This window comes from Cavia porcellus, unplaced genomic scaffold, assembly GCF_034190915.1.
Source record: "Cavia porcellus strain 051 isolate PalLab524CR breed Dunkin Hartley unplaced genomic scaffold, mCavPor4.1 scaffold_6, whole genome shotgun sequence".
Taxonomy (NCBI): domain Eukaryota; kingdom Metazoa; phylum Chordata; class Mammalia; order Rodentia; family Caviidae; genus Cavia; species Cavia porcellus.
This window is the reverse complement of record NW_026947489.1, coordinates 20,970,611-20,996,083: the sequence shown is the minus strand read 5'-3', so window position 1 is coordinate 20,996,083 and position 25,473 is coordinate 20,970,611. Positions and strand designations below refer to the sequence as shown.

Sequence of the window (25,473 nt, the reverse complement as noted above, 5' to 3'; positions counted from 1 at the left end):
CCATGCATCTTTAATAAGTTTCTTTTAATTAAAAATTCATTCATATGTTTCAAACAGGGGTCTCCAGAGAAATATGTCTCTATGTTGCCCAGGTCCAGAGAAGTGACCAGTGGCCCAGCCTCCCTGATGACATCTGGGTTTGCCAGCTGTCTTCAGGCCTCAGTTTCAGGTGAGATTCTGGGACCCAGTTCAAGCCTGGATGACGCTTGACAAACTTTGAGATGAAGAGATCAGTAATTTAGGAGTGAAGTGGGATCCCTGTGGCCCACTTGGTGGCCCAAACAGGACTTCATGTGAGTGGGCAAGACAAACTCCCCTTGCTGAATGACTGTGATGCTGTGTACACAGCTCAGCGACACACTATATACACTATATACACCTATGATCTGCACTCCAGGTGAAGTCCCGGGGTGCTGTCAGGTGCACCTGCCCTGCCCTCCTCTCCAGCGGGAGCATCTGCTTCAGGAGGAAGGAGAATTTGTGGCCCAGAGGAAGGAGGTTTGGGGGCCATGGATGGAGACCCCTGGATGGGGAGCTGGGGCTTAGAGGGTAGCTGAGGTCCCCGCAAGGTCGCTCTTGGGCAGTCACCTTTGGCTGGGGCTGGGTGGATATGGAGATGAGGGAGCACCCCAAGGGCAGGAGAGCTGGAGATCTCTGGTTTTCCCAGCCAGGAACACCAAGCCCAGGTTCCCATGACCATGCCTGCCCCCTGACTCTGACATCTTCCTACCCCCCCACCTTCCCCTCGGGCAGCAGGGAAACTATTGCAGGTGCAGGTCACGCTCGTGCCACAGGAAGTCTAGAAAGTCTCTTAGTTGTAAAAAGTGGCCCTTTGCTTCTCCTCCAGGGATTTCTGCTTAGATGCTGCCTTTAAAACATAGCACTGGGGCTCTGGGTCCATCTCCGGGGGTCCACTGAGCCAGAGGCTCTGGTGAGAGCCCAGTGTGACCAGTCACAACTGGGAACAGGGTCTCTGGAAGACAGGAGCCAGAGAGTGAGGTGTCCTCTTGGACTGGGGTGCGGCCTGGCTGAGCCCCTTTCTTCCTAGAGCTCGGGGACTCGCACTGAGACACTGGCCGCCTCTTCTTCCCAGAGTCCTGGGCACTGGGAGCTCTGTGTCTCCTCTGGCTCAGAACAGTCCCGCATTGTGTGGGGAGGCGGTGCTGCCCGTGGACTTGGGCCGCTGCATTTCTCCTCCCTGGCCTGGACCAGGAAATGGGGGAGGAACCTAAAGGGCTTTGGGAGGAGTGGGGGTGGGCAAAGAAATTAATTTTATTTCTTCTTTTTAAAGACAAACTTCGGGATAGAAATATTGCAATAAATATGCTCCTGTGTTTATGTGTGTTTTCTCAGCTGTAAAGAAAATAGGGAGAAATTCCATTCTGTCTGGGTTCCAGCGTCTCGGAGACTCACTGAGGCTTTTATGTGAGGGGGAGGCAGGCCAGACAGGGAGGCCTTTCTCCCTGGGAAACCGGGAAACGGAGGGCTGGTGGAGCGAGGCCTGGGGCTGGGCTGGCGTGGAGAGCCAGGGAGTGGTGGCGGGGGAGGGGAGGAACTGGCATAGGCCAGGCCACAGCCCCTGTCGGGCACCGGTGGGCACCAAGGAAATGGCCTCCTCCAGAGATCATAGTCAGGGGGCATGGGAGGGAAAAGCAGGCACGCACAGGCTTGGCATCTGAGCAAGCTGTGTGTGTGCATGTGTGTGTGTGAGCCTCACATCTGGGGACCCCTTCCCCTCCACATCAGCCAGACCCCATCCCGTGGTTGTCTTACTTGATCACAGCTGTGGCCTTGGCCACCCACGGGGTGGAGCAGGTAGTTTATTGCTTGCCCTGAACTCTTTTGGTAACATGCACAGCAGAGACCCTGAGGCCCAGGTTCTGGTCCCCTTTAGACACCTACTGCTCAGTCACAGGACCCAGACGGAGCGGGACACGGCGCCAGCCAGTCTTGTGGGCCCCAGTGCGGGCTGTGGGTGTTGGATGCATACCCACCTGGAGCTGGCACGTTCATACTGATTCCTCTCACCTCCTGCCTAGCAGGCCTGACTGGCCTGGAAGAGGGCTTAGCGGCTTCCCGTCTCAGGCTGAGGACTGGGAGATGATTTTCCATAAAGAATAAAACTGCCTTCGTCTGAAAACCAACGTCACCACCCTCCCAGACATTGGTAAATAGGGAAATGGAGAAAAAAGTACCGCCATGGTCTTCTAACCCCGTCATCGCTCATGCTTTGGTAACTTTTCTTCTAGTCCTTTGCCTTGGGCATCTACTTGGCTACTTACTCATTTCTGTAATTGTCACCTTTTCGCTTCTTATTTACGTTTTTCCACAGAACACAGTGGACTCAGTGATTGTTTTTATGCCTTCTGAACAGAGGGCATGGCTCATTGCCCTCAGGGCCCTCTGCCAAGGATCCAGCCCAGGTGGCACAGGCAGGGGCACAGTCTCTCTGTGGGGGCGTGCGCCCATCCCCTCCTGAGGAGGTCCAGGCCCTCACTGGGATGCTCTAACAGTGTCAGGATCTTCCAGCTGGAGTGAAGGAGTCCTATCCTGTTCTAATCTCTGCCTATGGAGACACACACAGCCATGCTTCTTTCTCAGGACCCGAGACAGGCCTTCAGGACCCCGATCTGCCACTCTGCCTGTGGCTCACTCCTGTGGACATTCCTAGTCCCTTCAACTAACCTTCCTTATGTGGAAGGCCTCCTTTTCCTTCCCCGACTCATGGCCAGAATGAGGACAGATCTCAGTGATCATTGAGTTCAACTCCTTCATTTACAGATGAAGAAACTGAGGCCCAAGGAGGTTGTGTGCTCCACTTAAGGCCACACAGAACACTGGAGGTGTAGCTACAACGGAGCCATGTCCTAGGGCCTGGCACTCATAACTGCAGCATCCATGAGCTTTGAGGGGTGATGACTTTGTGCAGTTCATCTCGTCTCCCTGGTACCCTGTGTGGCGCCTGGCATGGACAGGAGGTGTCAGGAAGTGGCCACTGTAGAGTAAACTCACGGAGGCCTAAGCATCTCTGAGTCATTAGTCCTGGGCCTTGTAGAGAGGACATGTAGGTGCCTACCCCGGGAGGCCAACGCACTGACTGCTGGTGAATTTCATCTGCCTGCTTGTGGGGTGCATGGCTGTGTTGACTGGTGATGGCCACTCTGATGGCATGTGACTCTGGGAAGAAGCTCTCAGTCCACATGCAGCCCCCTGGAGTGAGAACCAGGACCCACCCTCCCAGGGCTTATAGGAGAACCTGTGTCCTCCCTAGAGTCGATCTGAAGAATCTCTTTCCCAAGTCTGCTTTCAGTGATGTCACACTGGTAACTTGCAATGGAAGTGTTTACACCGTGGTAACTGGCAAATGCTACACAGGAGAGAAGAATTTTTTTCCTTTCCTTTTTGGGCTCACAATGGGAAGTAACTCACAGTAACTATAGAAAAGGCTGGAGGTTTTACTCTTTGTCTACCTAATGAAGTCTCACTCTCCACCCATTGTTCCATTCTGCTTGTGTCTGAGTCCACTGAGGACAGCTCTGACTCCACAGCTAACCTATCAGCCCTGGGGCAGAGCAGGGTCACCTTGACTTCCACCTTCATGTCATCTCCCTTCCCCACTCTGAGCCAACCACCTCGGTGTGGCCTTGGTGCACATCTGCTGGCTGCGTGATTGCCTGCCTGTCCTCTTCCCAAGCCCCGGGGACAGTGCCTGCTCCACAAAGCTTCATCAGTCAGCCCTGCCCTTTCCTTCTGATTCTCTACTCTGCCACCTCCATGCCCACTTTAGCATTTAACTTTCTCTTCTCATTTGCTACTTGCTGGCTTTGCCTTCCTGTGCAGATTATGACTTCCTTGGAGTTGGAAATCAACATGCAAACTTTAAAAAAATTACTCTGTGTTAACTCAGTCCTGGGAACAACAGAAAATGGTATGTGATGTGTCCTTATTGGATCAGTGAGTGGACGGTGGAATTTGGTAGACCAGGGGACCAGTACAGTGTGTTGGTGATTAATGGGCTCTGTCACTGATTTAAATCCCAGAGGTGGGATTGGAAGGAGCCCATGGTCCTAGCTGTAGGCTGAGGTCTTATAGAGCCTGATCTCGTATCATGCTCTCACGGATAAGATCCACCCAACATCCGTGTAGCAAGGTGGTGGCATGTGGACTAGACATTGGGATTCCAGAGCCAGCACAGAGAAAGAATGAGGAGCACTTCTGGCCAGAGTGGGCCCAAGTGCAGCTGAAATATTCCATACCACTTCTAGTCATGGTGAGAGTGTGGAAAGGGGTGACCAGGGAGCTGGCTCCAGCCCTCGCTCTGCTCTAACTCGCTGGAGAACTCACCAGAGGGCTCAGTTTAGTCTTCCCATAAGTAAATTGGGGTTTTAGTGCAAGATTTATTTCCAGGACAACTGTGAGGGTGCTTTTGAGGATGCTATTCCCCTGTATATGTCCTTCTGTCTCTCCCCCGAAGTCCTCATTTTCTCTCTTCTGTTTCTGTATCTTTGATTTCTTTATTCAAGATTTATCTCTAGTTCTGTCATCGTAGAAACATCTTAAAACAAGTTCCACAAGCGTTGCCTTCCTCCTGGGTAATTCAGTGGGTCCCCCCAGGAAGGCATTGGCAGTGGGTAGGGATGCTTTAGGGAAACCCTTCAAGGTTTATGTGTGTGTGGGGGGAGATGAGGTTGCAACCAGACACAGCACCCAGGGTCCTGTGGGCCTGGAGTCCTCGCCATGACCAATAAAGCATGGTTATTCATCTGTGAAATGGGGACAGTGGGGCGAAGCAGGAGGTGCTGGGGGAGGAGCCAGGTCCAGGTGGTGGACCCGAGAGAAAGTCAGCTATGGGGATGGGACAGAGGGGCCGGGAGGGTGAGGGGCGTGGTGGGGCGTCCTGCCTGCAGGTCCTGGCTGCTCAGTCCCCTCTGCTAATGTAGACTTGGCCGTGTCTCCTAGCTGTGAGCTGTTTGGGCCCCGGGCTGGGGTCTGGACCTGTCCTATCCTCTCCTCTTTCACCCATGCAGTTTGATCCTCCCAGACCACGCCTAGCACCTGACCTTCTCGGAGGCTCAGCACAAACGCTCCCCTCTGGGAACTTTCCCTGGAACTCTGCCCTCAGACTCTCCTTTCTGCACTTGCCTCTTGTCATTTCTTGTTGTTAGGACCATTTTATTAACAAACAGAGACCTCAAGGTCTCTTTGTCTGTCTGTCTCTGTCTCTCTTTTCCTGTACTGGGAATTAAAATTAAGGCCTCCAAAAGATTGGGTTCCCAATCTTTTAAATTTTTTTTAAAAAAATTTTGTGACACGTGCTTTTGCTAGCACACTGAGTTGCCCAGGCTGGGCTTGAATTTGCAGTCCTCCTGCCTCAGCTCCCCAGAGGCCAACCACTTATGGGGCTGGGGATGGCCAGGGAGGGCAGTGCCATGTGATGGGAAAAGACTGCTTTTGGAGTCAGCGGGTCTTGTTCAGTCACAGCTCTAACATACCCTTGAGCATGTAACCCTGGCCCAGTATTCGGCCTCTCGGGGGCTCAGTGTCCTTACATCTGAAGTGCTGACAGGGTGGATAGACTGCTGTGGAATGAGCTGAGATGCTGCGTGGCCTCCGTGAATGCTGTCTCCTTCCTGAGACTTTGCAGCTGGAGCCCTTGTAGGGGATAGAGCACACCCGTGTCATGCATGGTCACCCCTGCACCCGGTTCAGCATGGACCCCGACTGCTCCATGGGTGCTGGGCTCAGCCAGCGTGTGCAGACTCGGCAGGAATGACACCACGTGAGACTGGGCATAGGATGTGGGTTTAGGTAACACTGTGGGCTATCAAGTGAGAGCCCAATGCTGCCACCTCTGTCCCGGTGTCACAGAGCTTCTCTGTGGTCACTGAGGACAGCCATTCCTCTCTATGCTCCATCTATTCAGTAGCTTTATGTGCAGGATCAACTTTAAGAAGAGCCTGCGTGGGGCTTCATGTAGACTACATCACCTCCTTGAAACAACCTTGATGGGTGTTGCTAGCTAAGCACGTGATACACGCCTGTAATCCCAGTACTCTGAGAGGCTGACATAGGAGGATCCCAAATTCTAGTCCAGCCTGGGCAATTCAGAGATTTAGTAAAACCCTGTCTCAAAATAAAAAAGAGCTGGGGTTTAGCTCAATGCAAGGTGGTGGGTTCAATTCCCAGAACTGCAAAAAGAAAGAAAGAAATCACCGCCCTTAATAGCTAGTGAGACAACTCCAAGCGGCTAAGTGACTTGTCCAAAGTCACATGAATAGTAAATGGCTGAGTGTTCTCTGGAATCCAGATCTCACGCCTCAAAGTCCATGGTATTCCTCAACATTCCCAGGCCCTCTACATTTATTAGTTTTATTCTTCACTCCGTGATTCAGTCAACAAACATGTTTCACTAACCGAGGGGGTGGGGAAGTATTCTCTTGGATATCAGGTTCAGAGGGACTTGGGGGCCAGTAGACGGTTTATGACCCTAACCTGTTTACCATAAGGAAGCCCAGTACCAGCTCCAGTTCAGCCCAGGGATGCAGAATGCCTGGGATCCTGGCAGGTGGGGGGATGTTCCTGCTGATGGATGTGGGGTCCAGTGCAGAGGGAGCAGCCTCTAGCTGGGCCTGACTCACACTTGGGTCTTCCGGCAGCAGCGAAGGGTGCCGATGGGATTTTTAGCCCTGTCCTCCCTGGAGCTTGGGAGCCTGCAGTGGACATGGGTGCTCTTCTCGGATGTCTGTAAGGCAAACTGGCCACGTGCTCCAAGAAGAGGACCACTACACCTAACAATGCTGCACGGCAGCTGCTGATTTCCTTCCGGGGCTGCAGGGTGAGGTTTGAAAGGGGAACCGGCTGCTCCTGACCCAGTGGCTGCACCTCTGCTGAGCCTGCTGAGGACCTAAGCCCAGGTGCATGCACTGGAGGCCTCCACGGGCTCTGACCTTTCTAGTGTCCCACACTACTAGTGTCAAGGGCCTTACCTTGGACTTCACCACTTCCTGTGCTACAGATCCCGGAGAGCGGGGCAAGTAGCCCAGGGAATGAGGCCCTTCCTAACTTTGGAAATCCACCCGAGGAGCTGTCTCGGCCTCCCTGACCAGGGCCGGGAGATTGCCAGTCTAGCAGCAAAGCCAGCACTGACTGTAGTCTGGGCCTGGTGGTATAAACGTTGCTTGCGGAAGTGGATCAAGCAGACCCACCTCTGGGCAGAGAGCATAGGAAACCCTGCAGGAGACGTTGATTTCTTTCCTCTCCACCCTCCCTGATTGCGTCCTTCCCTATGGATGTGTGTTCCCACTCACAACATCTTTGACTTGGATCTGCTGTGATAGTAGATTTGCTATTCTCCATTTGCTTTCTGGGATCCACTTGGGACCCAGGCTGTTTGCAGTTTCCTGAAACGGCCTCTTCTCAGGTTTCCCATGAGACAACTTGGGATGACAGAAGATGGATATTTAAGAATACAACCTGACTTCAAACCATGGACTTAAAACTTGCTAGCCGGGTGACCTTGGGAAAATTTCTCGCCCTCCCTGGCTAGAATCTGCATGGGTGAGGACTGGAGATCACTGATTTCCAGTTAGAAATGGGAGGGAGATAAAGTCACTTCCTGTGGCAGCTTGCTCTCAACTTCCCCTAGCTCCCCCCGGAGTTTCTGCGGTTGCTGGGAACTCTGCTCCTGTTGGGAGGCCTGCAGGAGGGGCTGGGAGGACAGCCCTGTTGTAACATGGGAATTTTTTTCCCTGCAGTACTTAGGATTGAACTCACGGCCGTCACATTGAGCTACATCCCCAGCCCTTTTCAAATTTTAAATTTTAAAACAGGGTCTTGCCGAGTCACTCTGTTGCCCAAGCTGGGCTTGAACTTGGGATACTCCTGCGTCAGCCTCCCAGAGTGGCCTTACAGGCATCCATCACCTTGCCCAACTTCACACAGGGATCTTGAATGACCAGGTTGTGAGTTTAGGTGGAAAGGGACAGCCAGAGCACAGGGAGCTTGCTCTGTGAACCTCACCAGACAGAATGAGAGCTCCTAGAACACAGCCCGGCTCCTTCCACTGTCACATGACTTGCCCTGCCCCTGCTTGGCCATGTCACCCCTCCGTCCCCATGCCCTGGGCCCCCAACCTCTCCTAGCGGCTTCCTCAAGGCTCTTACACCCACTCTTCCTCCCCTGGCCCCACTTTCGGATCTCTCGAAGCTGGCCACCTCTCATCACGTCAATCACAGGTCAAATGTTCCTTCCCTGGCCACTCTCCTCCCTCCTCTGTCCCTGCTCCCACACTGCCCTCGCCCTCCCCCAAGTAACTCTGCTCTGTGTGCTTGTCTGTTCTCTCTCTCCTAGCAGACTAGCTCTGTGGGGGCTCTCTCTGCTCTGCTTTTGCTGAATAAATGAATGAGTGAATGAATGAATGAAGCAGAAGACAGACAGTGTCCCTTGTCAGTCAGTCTGGGGACGGAAGGTGTCCTAAGCCTTGGGAAGGCCTTAATGACAGGGTCACCGTATAGGTGACAAGGCCTCTGACTTCGGCCCTGCAGAGGAGCTCAGGAGTGGGTGCTGTCTGGAGCCCGGAGTCAAACCCAGCTGGGGGAAGAGATGGTGCCCAGAACAAAAGAGGACTCGGCACCGGGCCATGAGCCTGATGGAGGCTGCCACCCACGGGCTGAGAGTGAGAGGAGGCCAGGTGTGGAAGGGGCAACCCCCACCCTGGAGTAGCGCTTCCTGAGGACGGGGGCGGGCAGCGGTGGCTGCAGCCATTGGTGCTCAGAGCAAATGCATGGAGAAGGGTACTGGGATGATGTTCAGCACCACTGGCCTCCCCTGTCACCTCTGTCCTCCCCCACTGTGACTTCTCAGGAGCTCCAGGTGGAAGTGGGAAGCCCAGCAAGGTGCTCCAGGTTCACCTGCCACCCCCAGTGGGGCACTGCTCTCTCTGTGCAAAAGCCCTGGTAAGTGGGTCCTGTCCCCTCCTGTTCTTAGCCTGCTGCTCCAGCCTGGAGAACTTGGATGTTTTCTCTGCATTAATTTCAGACTTTGTGTAAATATCAGAGCTGGGGTTTGGAAAATTAGAGCATCCCTCAGCCCAGACTTTGCACCAGGCACAAACCTCTGTTCTGGGACCTGGATCCTGGACCCGGGGAGCCAAGTTCACTCCACTGACTGCCAGGATGGCAGGAGACTGGGCTAGGGGACCAGCATGACTCTCTGGTGGCTTCCCTGGTTGGAAACTGAGCCCAAGTTGCTAAATGGTCCTTTTTAAATGTTTCTGGAAGTTGAGGGTCCTGGTGGGACACCTGCTTGGGAGGAATGGCCATTGGGGGTGTGGAGTTATGGCTGAATTCCTAGGAAAGCAGAGACCCAGGCACCTGAGATTTGGCTGAAAGAACATAAAGGATGAGCTGAACATGGTGGCCCACACTTGTGATTCCAGCATTGTGGGAGGCTGAGGCAAGCAGATCACAAATTCTTGCCTTGTCAACTTAGATGCAGTCACCAAACAATCAAATGAAAAACAAAACCCCCTGGGTTCAGTTTCTAATATGGGGGGTGAGGAGTAGAAAAGAAAAGAAAAGAAAAGGGAAGAAAAGGAGGGAAGATCAGCCTGATTCCTTAAACTTTGGGGACAGATGCTCAGATTCTTGGGGTTAGCCCTGGATGCTGTTCGAAGGTTACAAATGTATGGAGTATTTGGGGTCAGAGTTCATTCTCTTGACCCTAATCTGCCCTTGATTCCCAGGATTGGGAAGGACCTCACAGAGAACGGCCACTTAATTTCTCTGGGGGCCACATTTGTGTTTGAGTGCCACCAGGAGCCATGGACACAAAGGTTAGGAATCGCTGCCCAGGCACGTGAGGTTTTGCGTACCATGACAGGGGACCCACAGATGGCCTTTCTATGAAGTAAAGAGTCAACCTCGTCCAAAGGAAGCGTGACCCTTGCTGCCCGCAGCCCCCTTAGGAGGTCCTGCCCAATGAGTCTGTTTACTTAGGGTCCTGGGCCACGCTGGTCAGGCTGGCACTGGGATTTATGGTGGCGTCCTTGGGCCAAGAGGGCCAGCTATGTCGGCGACCTGCCATGTCTGTGTGATCCACCCCCAACAGAAAGCCTGGATGGGTGGCCTCCCTGGGTCAGCAAGGCTCTTTGTGTCACACACATTGTTGCCAGACAAATAAGTGTTGTCCCCACAACTCTGGCAGTGGGGGACAGCTGGGAGCTACAGCTTGTCTCGCCTGGACTCTGCCCCGTGTGCTCTTTATTTTGCTGACCGCTGTCTCTACTGTGGTCTGGGAGCCACCATGGCTGTCTGCACAGAGGCTGGCTGAATTCTGGGAATACCTCCAGCAAATCATTTGAAGCAGAGTGTGGTCTTGGGGACCTCCTCAAAGGAGGAGGTTCTGGCTCTGTCAGTCCCTATGTTCCGCCCCTGTTGGATCAGTATTGGCAGAAGGACAAGACCTTTGCACCCTGGCTGCCCTTCAGTGACACTGCGTTCCCCACCTGGCAGCGCACCCTTTCCGCCCTCCGGTGGCAGGAATACGCCTTTAAGCAGGAAAAGCTCCAAGCCTTGCTTGGCTTTCCTCCCTGTCACCTCTCTGCTCTTGAGCACCCCCTCGTGGATGCCTCTGGCATAGATGCTGAGGAGGGTCTGCAAAGGGATAGTCTGTGCGCCTAATCCAGGGCTCCCAGGATGGATGGGAGGCTGGGCGGGAGCGGGGGAGCCTCTGGCAGGGAGGACCAGAGCTGCTTCCCACTGCTGTGGAGATCTGAAGAGGATGCCACTTGAGCTGAGCCTGATACACAGGTACTGTGGGTGCATCAAGCAGGACAAATGTATCCTACAAGGAAAGAAGCACGGAGAAGGGTGGGTCCAAGTGGTACAGGTCAGTTATAGTTAGAAATAAAGCTGGACCAGGCCAGGAAAATTCATGAATGAGTTTTCCCCAGGTAATGAGAAGGCTCTGATTTGCTGGAGAATGTTTCCAGGGGAAACCACAGCCTACACCATCTTTGTTTGGCTGACTCCTCCTCCAGAAATCCTCCAAGATGTCCCGCTATGGCCAAGCTCACCGTTGTCTTCTACCCCAGCAGGAGCGTGTGTCTGCCTCTGTGAGGAGGCTGTGCTCAGGGGGGGGCTGGATTTCACCCAGCCTTGGCTGTCCCTACTCCATGATGTCTACCCTGCCACTCCTGCTTGAAGACATGATCCTGAGCCAGGATTGTCTCACTCACTGCTCGTGATGTTCCTGGAGGTAGCACACTGTCCTACTTTAGATCTGAAGCAACAGAGGCTCAGAGGGACCAATAGCTTAGCTTGAGTCCCACAGCCAGTGAGTGACAGAGCCAGAGGGAAACCCAAGTGGGTCTGATCCCAGAAGCTATGCCATTAAACCATTATTATCTTGCTCCTTGTTTCCCAGCTAGGGGCCAAGAGCAGGGGCTGGGAACTGGATGCACCCACACTCACTACAGACCCCAGGTTTATTTGAATCACAATTAAGGGCCTGGTGGTGTAGCTCAGTGGCAGAGCGCTTGCCTGCCATGTGCAAGGCCCTGGGTTCCATCCCAGCACTGCAAAGGACAAAACACAATCCAGATAACAGCAACGACAGCGTCATGGGTTGACAACCACTTCCTGAGAGCCCACTACAGAAGAGTTCTTGGAATGGGTTCAGTGTCAAAGTTCAGTGGATGAAACCAGCATAACCCAGGCTGTAGAATAAAGCCCCAAACTCTGAGAGAGAGAGACAGAGAGAGAGAGAGAGAGAGAGAGAGAGAGAGAGAGAGAGAGAGAGAAAACCCCTCAGAAGGCTCCCCCCAAATCCCAAGTGTCTCAAAGGTCGGCCAAGAACTGCCCACACTGGCAAACTTCTCAATCTCTGCTTCCTTCTCAAGGTCTCAACAAGCCTCTTCTTCTGGCTGTGACTGTCCCCTACGAGATGGGCAGGGTCCTGGTACCCAGGAGCCTCCCTGCAGGCCACCCTTGCTGTTGGAGGCTCCCTGTGCCTCTCACTTCCTCCCAGCCTGGGCTCCCCTAGCAGCATGAGCCTCACAAGACAGTTACCTTTTTTACTCTTCAAAAGAAGGATTCTTTTCTGCCTGAACTTGTCTTAAATTACCCATTACATAAAACGGACCATCATAATAACTTTCAAATGTACCATTCAGTGGCATTAACAGCCACACTATTATGCCACCAACACTGCTATCCATCACTGCTCTCCATCTCCCAAACTCTTCATTTTGCAAACCTGAAAATCAGTATCCCTCCAACAACAGCCCCTCCCGTCCCCCCAGCTCCTGGCAAGCAGGCTTTTGCCTTCTGCTGCTATGAACTTGATTACTACCTTTCTTTCTGAGGAAGGAAATCAATAATTTCCCTCATACTCTATCTAAATGTGTTTACGTGCAGTTGCCCCTGGACAGCTTCCAGGGCTTTTTCCTGGAGTGCTTTATGTGTCCAAGGAAGCCCTCACATGCACAGGGCCCTCCCGGGTGCCACCCTGCAGCCAGCACCCCCCACCAGTCAACAGAGGACACCATCACATTCTCCACAGAAGAGCTGCATCTTCATGGGGTTGGGCTCTAGAGACCCACAATTGTACACCAGGTATAATCCACCCCCACCCATGAAAACCTTTTAGAAATGCGCCTTGTTAGGAGGCCCCATGCCATCTCCAACACGATTATTTTTCACCCTTTGCTGCACTGGACTATGGCTTTGAGCAGCAGGGGGAAAGAGTTGGTTTGTTCCATCACACAGAAACCCATGTCCTCAAACACCAGACATGCGCTGGGGTGAGCACCTCAGGGTACTCCCACCATGGGGAGGATGGAGGAGCTGGGTCACCTCAGAGCAGCAAACTGAGGCTTTCGTCCTGGCTTACTGGGTTCGCTCAGCCCGTGGGAGGAGCATCTGCAGGACCTCTCACCATAGCGTTCTCCCCCGGTGATGCCACGGTGCCTGGCAGTGAGCCTCAGAGCCAGCTGAACTCGATGGGAGAAGCCCTGCTGATTTTTTTCCCTGGCAGGAAATTTCCCTCAATGCTGTATCAGCAGTGAGCAGGACCGGGGCAGGGATAGGGCTCCCTGCATCACAGGGACACCGAGTTGTCACTGCAGATGACCTGCTCCGTCCTTGGGAGAGGGAAAACTTCCCAATCCTCCTGTGGTGCCCCGCACAGGGGCGGGCACAGGGAGCGTTCAAGTTGGAAAACTCTTTTCTGACTTGGGGACATCTTGGTGCTGTGTCACTAAACACAGAAAAGAAGTTATAAAATACTATATAGAAATCAGCTTCACATTATTTTTGTGTATAGCTATTTGTGAGAAAGAAAGTGAACTGTGGTTATCTTTGGGGGGTAGGTTTATAGTAAATTTTAATTTTTTCAACTTTACCTTTTTTTTAAAGGAAACATGTTTCTAAGAACAACATGAAATTTTACATCCGTATTAAAAATCTGAGACTGTCACAGTGAAAAGCTCTGTAGCCGTGGATCTCAGGAGAGCTGGAGTCTGAGTGTCAAAGCCACTGAGCTCTCACCAGTGACGGAGGTGGCAGTCGGATGTGGACGGGGTGGGGGTGGGGTGGGAGCGAGCTCTTTAAGGATTGCGGCTCTTGGGGATTTGCTGAGAAACAGAATCTTCTTGTCACTATGTTCAGTGGATTTGGGGCCCAAGGTCTTTGCAGCTCACAGCTGTAGCTCTCAAAGGTGACCTTGACCCTGAGCCAAAGGGACTCCCATGAAATTTTTGGCCTGAGTGTTCAGCAGGGCTACACACATGCTGGCTGATGGGTCCCAGAATGGGTGACAGCCTTTGCTTCTTCTTATTCTAGAGCCAGAGTCAAGAGTGAAAAATTCACATTTTCTCTGAGCACAGTGCACAGAATAGCCTGGAAACCAAGGACTTTGGAGTCAGACAGTCATAAGTCCACAGTCGGGTTCTACTGTTTACCAGCTATGCCTCAGTTTCACCATCTATAAAGTGGGGACAATTAGCCCTGCTCTATCCAGCCTTTCCCACTTCAGTGAGGGGCAAGCTCAGCCCAGGTGGCTCGGGGGCCCTTATATTCTCCCCACTCAGTCTCCAGTCAGCACGAATGCACTGAACTGTTGAACCCTTCTCCCTGCAAAGAACTTTTTTAAAATCTCTCAGATGAGGCACAAGTTAAAAGCACAGGAACAAGTCAATAAATAGTGCTATAAGTTGAATCGTATCCTCATAGAAAATATCTTGAGGTCCTAGTCCTAGGTGACTACGGCCGTGACCTTTTGCGGAAGCAAGCTGTTTGGGGATGTAATTGAGTTAATACAAGGTCATTAGAAAGAACCCTAATCCAGCATGACTGATGTCCTCTTAGGAAGTGGAGGTGGCCAGGGGAGACACATGGACACCAGAGCCGGACATCACAGCGAGGCAGCCGGAAGCCTGGGACTGATGGCCCCACCCGCAGGCTAGGAAGGGCCGGGGAGGGAGTCTCCTGGTGAGTAACAGAGGCAGCAGGCTCTGCGGACTCCTGGAGTTTGGACTCCCCAGTCCCCAGAACCGTGACACATACATTTGTGCTCTTTTAAGCCACCTCATTTGGTTTCCTTTGTCCCAGCAACAAGAATGAGTACAAAGTGCAACTCGTCACAGGCCACCATTAACTTAATTCTTTAACAAGGAACCGGCCAGTCTCACTTGGTGGCCCAGCTCAGCATCACTCAGACCGCTTGAGAAGTTTCTGCTTCTGTCTAATCTAAGTATCTCCTCTGCCTTTCTTGCCCCCGGCGAGACAGAACTGTCACGTTTTAGGGTCATTCTTGGTGGTCTTTTGAGGTCTTTCTCCTCTGCCCTCTGAGCAGGGTCCAGTCTTTGCGAGCTTGTGGCCTGGCTCCCCACCCCTCAGGCTGTCACAGGCTTCTCTGCTCTCTTGCAGTTCCCTGGGCGCTTGCATTTCTAGGGGACAGAGAAAGAGAGAAACAGGTTCTGTCCTCTACCAACTCTGTCTCTTTTCTTCTGGAGTCCCTGCAGGACAGTGTTTACTTGCTTGGAATCATTAAATGTTCTCTTGTGATGTTTAGAATTCCCTACTCCCCAGTCCCAGGAGGGGACTGCAGGGCGGTTCCCAGTCCTGCCCTGGTCCCTGTCTCCCGATGGCACAACTGTGATAGCCATCCCTGAGAGCACTTGAAGAGAAGTTCTTGCCATCTGTCGTGCAGCCCCCCCACATAATGAGGTACAATAAAGGCTGCCCAGTAAAGGTGTAAAGGATGGGCACTGCACACTTCCAAGGGCCACCATGCACCTGGACCGCAATGGAAAGGTGCTCCTGGGGTTATGTAACATAGGAGCTCGGTACAAGGTGTTTACCAGGCTTCCCGGGAGTCAAACCTGACTGTCTTTATCTACCCTTTCCCCAGTTAGCTGGAAGGTGGCAGAGGACACGGGACTCCTGTCGCAGTCCTGAAGTCTCTGCTCATTCTCAGAGTGGGGAGGGCAGCAGCCAGGAGCATGGGTGCAGCCGGAAGAAGCAGTCACAGCACGGACAGTGCCACCAGGCACAGGCTGGGCTCTGAGACATCGGAACAAAGCTCGGACCAGCCAGGCCTGAAGGCAACTGCTGCTTTGAGTTCTGTCCTTCCTGGGATGGAGCTGCACCATCGCACTCACCTGCCCAGAAACCCACGGGCCCAGAGCCATCACATCCAATTCACGGATGACGAAACTAAGGCCCAGAAAGGCCAATCACCCCTGCAAAGCCACACTGTTAGGGAGAGCACCCTCTACCCGAACTACTCCTGGAAGACAGTGGCTTCCCAGATGCTCCCAAGAATCCAAGTCCAGGGGCTGTACATAGAGGCGACATTGAGCTAGAGTCTTGGTCACAACTGATGATGGATAAGATGCAGCTGGAGTTTCTGGGATAAGCACCCAAGGTGAGACCAGAGTGAGCTGTCACAGTATCCTTGGTGACAGGAGCTGCCCTTGGAGGTGACAATCTCCGGAAGACCATGAGCTGCCTGAGGCCAGAGAAGCCACGTAGCCGCTACCTGCCATGTCACAGGGCCAGCTGGGAAGGTAGGAGACCACCCATGGCAAGGGGAGTGGCCCAGGGCAGAACCTGGGGGCCTAAAGTGCTCAGGACCTTAACACGGGGACAGACCCCCTGAAGCAGAGCCATGGTGAGTGGCCGGGGAGCTGAGGTGCAGATATATGAAAGGGGCAGCCCTCCCCTCTCAGGGTCACTGGTGCCACCCGCTGGTGACAGAACGTGAGCTATGGACAGTCCCTGGGTGAGAACATTCTGGGTCCCGATTCCTCATCTGTGACAGAAACAGAATGGAGTGCACCATGTCAGTAGCTTCAAATGATGGAAAGCTGGGGCTGTCCTGACAGGGGACCCCAAAACTTCTGGCTCTGATCTCTCCACCCACCTCTGTTCCACCCTGTCTCCCCAGAGCGTGGCTTGCAAAGCAGCCGACTGAGAGTGCTTGTCAGCTCAACAGATGGCCGTGTCAGGGTGGCAGGTGGCCACCAAGGAAGCCAACCCACCAGGGACTTCCAGACTGTGGCCAGCTACCAAAAATTTGACAGAGGCTTCTGAGAGGAGGTGGCACTTGAAGCTGCGTGACTGGACAAAGGGGTAAATGCCCACAGGTGGGAAGAAAATCCAGGCTGGAGGACAGAGGGGGCCAAGTCTGGGGTTGGAAGTGAGAGATCAGGGGCTGGGGAGTTTCCAGGGAGGGGTGGGATGGGTCGCAGTGGATCAACTCCTGAGAGCCTGTGGGTTTCAAAGATTGACTGAGTCGCCTGGCAGCGGGACAGGGACATCTCTCTATTCTTTTTGGGAGCCTCCATAGCATGAGCAGGCAGAGAAGAAATATGCAAATAAGCCCAGCCACCCATTGATCCATTGAGGCTGCAGGCGTCTGAGGGCGGGCCACTCCCAGGACCTGCAGTGGTGGGGGGTAGGGGGATGGGGTGGTGGAGGTGGGCCAGCATTAGGTCCTGTTTCCCAGACTCTGCACCCAGCCAGAGCCTTGTGTGTTGCCTGCAGGGGTCCTACTGACTGTTGTTGGGGAGCCAGGAGCCCTGGGTCTCTGGTATGGCTGGTGTGGTGTCAAAAGGGGAGGGTGGGCACATGGGGAGAGGCTGGGCCATGTAGGAAGCTGAGGCTCCACTCCAGTGCCAGGCCCTTCCTCAGCCACCCCATTCCCACCACACTCCCATCCCTCCGGAATGGGTGTGAAGGCCACCTAAGCAATCAGAACCTCTGTGACCGAGAAGTCTCTCTGCTAAAACTTTAACAAAGCAAGTCACAGTGGAAGCCAGCATGGCTGGGGGTTAGGAGACCAGTGGAGATCTCAGGGCGATGATGCTCTGGGGGACTGATGGCTGGAGAAGGGGTGAAGGCACCCTGTGGCTGGTGCTTCAGGGCTGGTGGTGGGCACTGTACCCATGGAGACAGAGACCTGGCTTCTGCTAGGATCCTCTCTCTCTACCCAGCTGCAGGGCCTGCGCTCACTCAAAGGGGGCTGCCCAGGCACTCCGGGAGACCAGCAAGCAAGCCAAACTCCTAGGTTAACCCTGGGCTTACATGTAGGGTGAGGGGTGGCCAGGCATGGGGTCAGAGGAGTGCCCAGCTACAGGGTTTGCCTGGGTGGAGGGTCCTGGATGGAGCCCACCCACCCCAGTAAACCCCACTAATGTTCCACCTCTCTAGATCCAGAAGAAGCTGGGCATGATAGCGCAAGCTTGTGGTTCCAGTTGGAAGGCTGAGGCAGGAGGACTGCAAGTTCCAGGAAATTTAACAACACCTTGTCTCAGGATAAATAAATAAATACATAAATAATTTTTTTAAAGGACTGAGCAGTAGCTCAGTGAAGATTCAATTCCAAGTACTGGCAAAAAAAAAAAAAAAAAAAAAAAAATTCCAGAAGGAAGGGGGCGGGGGAGAAGCACCCACCAGGTCCAGCCTTTAAATAGAAGGTTGCAGGTGTGAAAAGAGGTTCAGGGCCACCTTTGAGGTTGGAGATTTAAGCCCCACTCCACGGCTTTCCCTGTCCCCTGGCTGCCCCTTGGGTCCCAGCACAGCCACCTATGTCTGCTGCAGGGTCAGACCTGGCTGATCACAGGATCCACATCTTCACAGAGCCCCTTAATGTGCGATAGGAAGAAAGAGCTCCCCAGTCACATTTATCACTGAAGCTCCATGGTGGTTTCCAGCCTCTCAGCAGGAAAGGGGCCCATTTAATTTTAGTTCTGAATTTCCTATAGGAGGGTAATGTGCAAGCCCAGGCTGCCCTTGCAAGCCTTGCAAAACTTTCTAGAGAAAGCACTTTGAGGAAGCCCTGCCTAGGTCCGAGGACAAATGTACTTTAATCCAAGGTCAGGAGAAGCTGCATTATGGAAACAGAGCCATCTCAGCAGGAGCTAGGAGACAGAGAGAAGGCCTGGACCCTCTCAAGGCCCCCAAGAGTAAATGGGCAGAGGTGGGAGTCCTGTCTTCCAGGAGGGCAAGTGATCCTAAGATTTCCCGGTTGAAGGAAGAGTTTAAGGGCTGAATCCTCCAAATGTCTTTTGTTTAAACTGGGCTCGCTGGAGTCACCCTGGGCAGTTCCAGCAGCAGAGTCCTGCCTCACCCACTTCTTACAAAGCTGACTTTCTCAGGCACGTGCATTTTAAAAAAGCTTCCCAGATGCTCCTGATTCTAGGACCAAAGGCCACCTCCTAAGATGGTCCCCAGGCTTCCTTGTCAGTGTCCTATAAGGTTGAAAAGCATCCCCGAGTCATCCCAAATCCAGATGTTCCCCTGAGCATCCTGAACACATAGCAGAAGTGTGAGGAGGAACGGGGAGGTCAGGCCAAGGGCCCAGGCTTTGCTGGGGGAGCGCCCCTGCCCATGCCCAGGGCGGTGCCAGGCTCTCAGAGGGAGCCTGGGTCCTCTTGCTTGGGTGTCTCTTGTGAAGGACTTTCTCCTCAGAAGTGGCCGGGGGACAGCCAGGACTTGGAGGGCAGAGCCAGAAGGTCTCCTGGAGTACACAAAGGGAGGTCCCAGGACTAAATCTGCCCGTGGTTGGGCTCTGGTCAGATGGCACAGGGTTTCCATGCCCTGCCACTCACATTAGCTGATTTGCACTCGACCTTTGGTATGAAGGGCGGCCCTCAGAGCCAGGGCTGAAGGCTCTGCCAAGAGCAGCCCATGGGCCACCCCTCAAGTCCAAGTCTCCTAGAATACATAATGATTGGAGCTCGGTGACCCCTAAGCCCTCTCTGCTCTGCCCTTGTAAGATGGAGGAGGCTCAGGGGTGCTTGATCACCTAAAATCCAGAGCAGTTGATTTACTGTAACTCCATTTCACCGTCAGGAAAACGGAGGTTTTCCATGACGTGTCTGCAGGGAGAGACAGTCATAAGTTTCTTGCTCCCGGATTCTTTTCCATCTCTGGGACCGCACAGCACGAGTGCTGCATCTTCGGTACCCTCTAGAGGGCGCTGCTGCCCAGAGTTGTAGCCAGACCCGGTGCTCACTGGGACCCAGTGGTACCTCTCTGCTTCTTTCCCTTCACGCCCACCCCAAAAGGGCTAGAGGCGGGGCCAAGCGAAGTACTTCCCTTTGGGTATTACGGGTCTTCTTGTCAAGAACTGAAAGGAGTTTGAAGTGCAGTGGCCCATTCATTCATTCACGTATTCATTCAACTATTCTCCAGCACTGGGTTAAGTATAGCACACACCAAAAACAAAAGGTCCCTGCCTTGACTTCAGGGCACTGCCACAAGGGACCTCTATAGACAGCAGGGTCTCAGGAGATCCCGAGCGGTGGTGGCAGACTTGGTTTCTCCCCTTCGTCTCAAGTCAATGCCCGGGTTCGCCCTCCCTCTGCACACCCTGGAGCCCCGGCTTGCTGGAGGAGCAAGCCCTCCTGATGTTTTCACTCCCGCTGGGCTGTGTGGGAGGAGGAGATGCCACCACCCATCTCCCCAGCCCCCAGCATAAAGCATCACTATGGCAACCCTGCCCCAAACAGCAACCTTCTTTGGCTTCAAGATCACATGTCCACACCTGCTGACGCTGTAATTTTCCATAGTGGAACCTTGAAAGGCCCCAAAGATAATAACATCTGCCTTTTCATTATAGGTCTACTTTGTGCCAGATTCTTCCCTGGCTGTACGTGGAACCCTCACCACTGTCCCACAAGTCCATTTCACAGATGCAGAAACAGGCTGAGAGGGGAAGGCGAGGCACACCTGGGATTCCAAAGCCTGGTTCTCTCCACCGGACCTCAGGGCTCTACCTTTCCCCCTTCTCAGCTGGCATCTGCTCTTCACTGTGGATCAGACCCTCACTTCCGCCCCCATCCTGCTGCCGCTGTGGGGTCATTTCTTAGCCTTGTCATGCCTGGCATTTGGGGCTGCACGGTTCTCTGTGCGTAGCGGTGTATGGGGTGTCCTGTCCAGCCTGAGGTGGTTGGCAGTCTCCCAGCTTCTCCCCACCACATGCTAGCATGCCCCTTCCCCAACATGGTGACAATGAAAAACAAAACAAAATGACAACAGCAAATACCTGCAGACAGAGCCCTAAGTTCCCAGGGGAGGCAAAGGAACCCCCCAACTGAGAACAACTGCTTTATAGAAAAGAGAGCTCATGGTCAAGCTGGTTGCAGCCCCTCCTGGAATTAGATCGTCAGGACACAGAGGCAGAAGGCAGGAAGAATGAACTGTTTTATTCCTGCTGTGTAGACCACACCGAGCATAATGCCTGGTGAGTAGGGAATACTGCCAGAAGATGGACGAATGAATGAATGATCCCCAAGATGTGGGATGTTCTAAGCTGAGGGTGCCAACATCTGAGTCTCACACAGCAATCTGATTCTCCCCAACAATTTGCTCTGGGCTGGCCTACAGGATGGTTCTGTCCTTCTTTGGGTCTCATGGCCCCTTGTGATCTCTTAAATGAAGGTCATCTTGAGACCCTGGGCATCTGATCTGGGCATAGCCAGAGGCCAAAGGGCCGAAAAGAGCTGTCCCCAGGCCAGGCACTGCCGACCTGACCTGTCCTTTTTCTTTCTTACTCTCGCCCCTTGAATCAGTTACTGAGACAGTCAACCCCTCTCCGCCAAATCAGACATGGCTCCTTTTTTGGGCAGACGTCGTGAAAGAAAAAACATGTAACCTCAAAGGTAACCAAATATCCAACTTGTGATGGCCAACATCACACACCCCAATCCACCTATTCATGAGTTTAACAAAAAGCTTCTTTAGGGTACACTGTAAGGCCATTGAGAGCGAGCAAAGTCACCTCTTACAAACCCCAGCCAGCCCGCAAGGCCCGCCCTCCAGTGCACGCACGCGCATGCGCACACACACATACACGCACACACACACACACACACACACACACACACACACACACACAGAGGAGCAAGCGTGGGCACACACACTCACTCTGCTGCTTACAAGGAGGCTCTGAATTTTTAAAAGTAAACTCAAGCATTTCCGTTCTTGCCTTGGATTCAACTTTTGAAAAAAGGAACCGTTTTACCAGTTTCCTTACAAATTCTCCCTCTCTCTGGTCCTCTCAGCGCACTCTTACGCCCTCACCAGCCCTACACGGTGCCCAGATCCTTTCACAGGGGGACAAGATGTGCCTCTACCCTTAGAGCCTTTCCCAGGGCAGCACTCAGCTGACCCCTCCCTGGTGTTACTTGTCAGCAGCCCCCACAGCTGGCTTGCTTCCTCTCTGAGTCCTCTTTCTTGAGCTTGTGTTTCATGCCTACCCCGGGCTTCACTTCTGGCTGCCTTCACCCCTAGACACTAAGGATCAGGCCAGGTGTTGGTGCAGCTACAGCTAGGGCACCCCGGTGCCTGCCACCTGGAGCCACAAAGCAGGAGCTTCCCAGAGACAGAAATAGCATCATACAACTAGTGTCTTTTAGACTTTCTCTGACCACAACTTGCATCAAGAAACACATCGTGCAACTATTAAATTTGTGTGCTTTTACATAAATACGTACCTCCTGAGCCCTCTTACCCTCGAAGAGAGCTGTAAAATACACAACAGGGAATAAACATTTCTAGAAATGTTACCCTTAGCTACATGGGAGGCACTAAAAGCTTATTTATTTTTCCTATTTTGTTAAGAGTCCCACTAAATCCACGTCACAGGCTATAGCAGGACAGATCGGATCCTATATGTTCCCATAAACAGAGACAGACCAAAAGTGAGACTCCACACAGAGGTCTGTGGGCATCCCCACACTAAGCGCTGGGACGCAATGTCTGACTAAGAGAGCTTTCCAAAATTGTACTATCCTGAATTCACAGCGTGTGACCCCATGGGAACCTAGGAGCTATCCCAGCTGAGAATCCAGGCAGGACAAAGCACACACATTAGGTCTTGTGTTTTTGAGACAGTCTCTCTGTGTAAGCCTTGAACCTGCGATCCTCTTGCTCAGTCTCAGAGTGCTGAGGAGACAGGTGTGCCCACTGAGCCCAGCTTATTATGCTTTCTAATCCTTACAAAAGTCCATTCCTGGAGGTTTCTCTCCCTTTTATAGAGAGAAAGGAAACTCAGCCTCAAGGAGACTTAGTAACCTCATCAAGACCACATAGTCACTGCGTGGCTGTGCTGGGATTTGAACCCGGGTCTGTCTTGTGCATGGTGTGCTCCTGGAGCTCCTTCCTTGGCTGGGAGAGGGCAGGTAGAGACAGAGCAAGCCCCCCCCGCCTGCAGGATAGGGGATCCTGGGGTGGGGATATGTGCCTGAGTTGGCAGTGAGTGGGGCAGCAAGGGCTTTCAAACATGAAAGAGAGAATTCCAGTGTACGTATGATTAAGTATGGGTGACTTTCACGGAAAATTTTAGGAAAAGAACTATTTAATATTAATAACAGTATCAAGCAGGTACTGAGTCTTTGCCCAGTTGTGGGTGCTGAGCTAAGTATTTTGCTTGGGTCGCCTTATCCACTGTGCACCTGGGTGGCAGTACCCTGACACCTGGGTGGCATCAGGAGTTACTGGAGAATGTCTCATTGGGTCCTAGGAACTGCACATAAATATATCGAAATTAAACACAACTCAAAAAAATTCCAGTATCTTGGAATGTCTAGCATTTTGCTTTCTGATAGTTCCTTCATTAAACCTTTCTGTATTTTGTCTTTCAGATCAGAAACCCTTGTAGGGCAGTGGGGAGGTTTCTTCCTATGGCCCCCCAGTTCCTGGGCTTAGTGGCCCACAGGCCAGCACCCCACATCTGTCTGCACAGAGCCTTAGAAACTGCACTGCCAAGGGCACATGGGTAACTGGATTGATTGGTCCTTGTCCTTAGCAACTCAGAAGGCCAGCAAGAGAGATGGAGATGGAGTCCAGAAAACTTTTGGACTCTTTGGCCAGCAGGGTCTGGCTACAGGCTCAGGAAACCCAGACCCCAGTCTTGTGTCTGTCCCTAAGTCACACGTTTAGAAAGTCATCGCACCTTCCTGGGTCCCCTTGCCCTCATCAGGGGATGTGGAGAAACAGCTGTGTTTCCCTAAACTGCACCCACTGCTACACCAGGGCCCAAGCACCCCATTCATCCAATTCAGCTTTGCATCCCCCTCCTGTGCCCCTGACAGCTGCCCCCACAGAACCAGGGTTTCCACATCAATCAGCAATGTGAGGAGCTGAGCTGCTTGAGGAGGAGCTCTCCTGGAACCCGGGCCTCCAGGACCAGGACAGCATGGAGGATAAGGACAGAAAAGTTTGAGTTGGAGCCTGTCTCCCACTTGAGGCAACCTGCACCCCACCCTACCCCACCCGGAGCTTGCTCTGGCCTAGAATGTGGGCTGACTTGACATAGTGACAGCTTCCTACTCGCCCCCAGAGTTGGCAAGGATGCTCCACCATCCACGGCTTCATCTTAGAGGAACCCAGAAGGGAAAACGTGGCCCTGGTCCGTGTCCCCATCTTCCCTACTCTTTTGGCATGGGAAATGTCCCTTCTTGGTGGACGGAGGCATGTTTGGAGCCCTCCTTGGTCTTGAGCTGCCCTGTCCCAGCTTCTGCCAGTGTCCTCTCAGCCCGTTCCCATCTCTTCAGATGCCTGATGGTCTCTGCACTAAGCCAAGGGACCAAGGACGCGCGGTATCCCATCTCAGCATCCCTGCGTTCCAAGCTTGCTGTCCACATCATTTCGTGGGTTCCCCTGCCACCAGGAAGAAGTCCCCATTCCCAGGTAACAGACTCAGTAATTTGAAGTCTCCAACAGACCCAAAGAGGCGCCGCGGGGATTTGAACTCACTTTTCCTTGACCATAGGCAGGATATCCCCCCGCCCCAGGACATGTACGCACACGGCTGCCGTTCCTTCATTCTGGGCGAGAGGAGGCAGGAGCCCCTCCTCCCAAGTTCCTCTGCCCCATTCACTGTGAGTCCGCAAGAGCCGGAAAGTTTGCACAACTCTTTTGCAGATGCAGCTGGGGATGTGCGGAGCCCCAGCGGGGAGACCGCGGGGGCGCAGTCCCCAGCCCCGAGGCGCGCACCTCCGCACCTCTCCCGGACGCCCGGGAACCCCTTGTGCTGAAGGGAAGGTGACAGTTACCTTGAAGAGTTGGACTCCCTCCTCCAAGAACTTCAGTCTCGTGCACCTGGTGAGGCGGCCGGGAATCCCGGGGCCCGGAGGCCTGGGTCTCGCTGCGCACCGGAGGGGTCGCTCTGGTCGGGCGCTGCGCACCCTCCTGCGGCCGGCCTTCTGTCCGTAGGTCCCCTGGGGCGGTGGCCGCAGCGGCGGCGGCGGCTGGGTTGCGGAGTCGCGGCTGATCGAGGGAAGGGACACAGAAAGGTGCCCGGAGCCCCTAAGCACCCCGCGTCAGGTGACGGTACGGAGAGAGCGAGGGAGAGACCTTGAGCGGGGCCGGCGCGTCCTCGGCTCTGCGAGCCCCCTCGGGAAGAGCGGGGAGGTAGGTAGGTGGGCGGGCATGGCGCGCGGTGACACATACATAGGGGCGGACGGGGGAGGGGAGGCGCACCGGTGGTGAGGGGCAGCGGGAGGGGCGATCGCGGGGAAACCCCACCCCCGGGGGGCCGAGGGGCGGCTGCGGGGAGGGCAGGCCGAGGCCGGCGCGGAGAGGCGCGCGCTGGGGAAGCCGCCCGGGCGCTGGGCGCGCGGACCCGGCAGCTCCCGCCCGGAGGAGCGCGGAGCGGTCGGGACTCGAGGGCCGGCGCTGCATTGCGGTCGGCAGCTCCGCAGTCGGAGGGGCCCGAGGGCTGCACCGCAGAGCACAGCCGAGGGCCCGGTTCCGCGGCCAGCGCGGCCGGCTGGGGTGCCCGGCGCCCGGCAGAGGTCAGCTGCTGGGATCCCGCAAGAGGCGATCGCGGCGCTCACGGCCCCCTCCTCCCCGGCTGCGATCTGGGAGACCCCGCAAGGAGGAGCCGGCTGAAAGTTTTGGGGGTTGGGTACGCGGGATGGCACGGGAAAGAAGAATGGTGGTAAGGTGGCCGCAGGGAAGT

At 53.9% G+C, this 25,473-nt stretch overlaps 1 protein-coding gene across 3 annotated transcripts in view; it reads right to left on the bottom strand.

Annotated features, from left to right (window-relative positions):
* The window catches only part of Acan (aggrecan), a 61,676-nt gene extending 36,783 nt beyond the window's left edge, over positions 1-24,893 (bottom strand). The window contains exon 1 of one of the 3 annotated variants that reach the window (XM_063250027.1): positions 24,566-24,893. The gene's annotated coding sequence lies outside the window, so the exon portion shown is untranslated. The remainder of the gene's footprint in view (positions 1-24,565) is intronic. The other 2 variants (XM_013158932.3, XM_013158933.3) reach the window with 2 other exon arrangements.
* Positions 24,894-25,473: the final 580 nt, after the last annotated feature.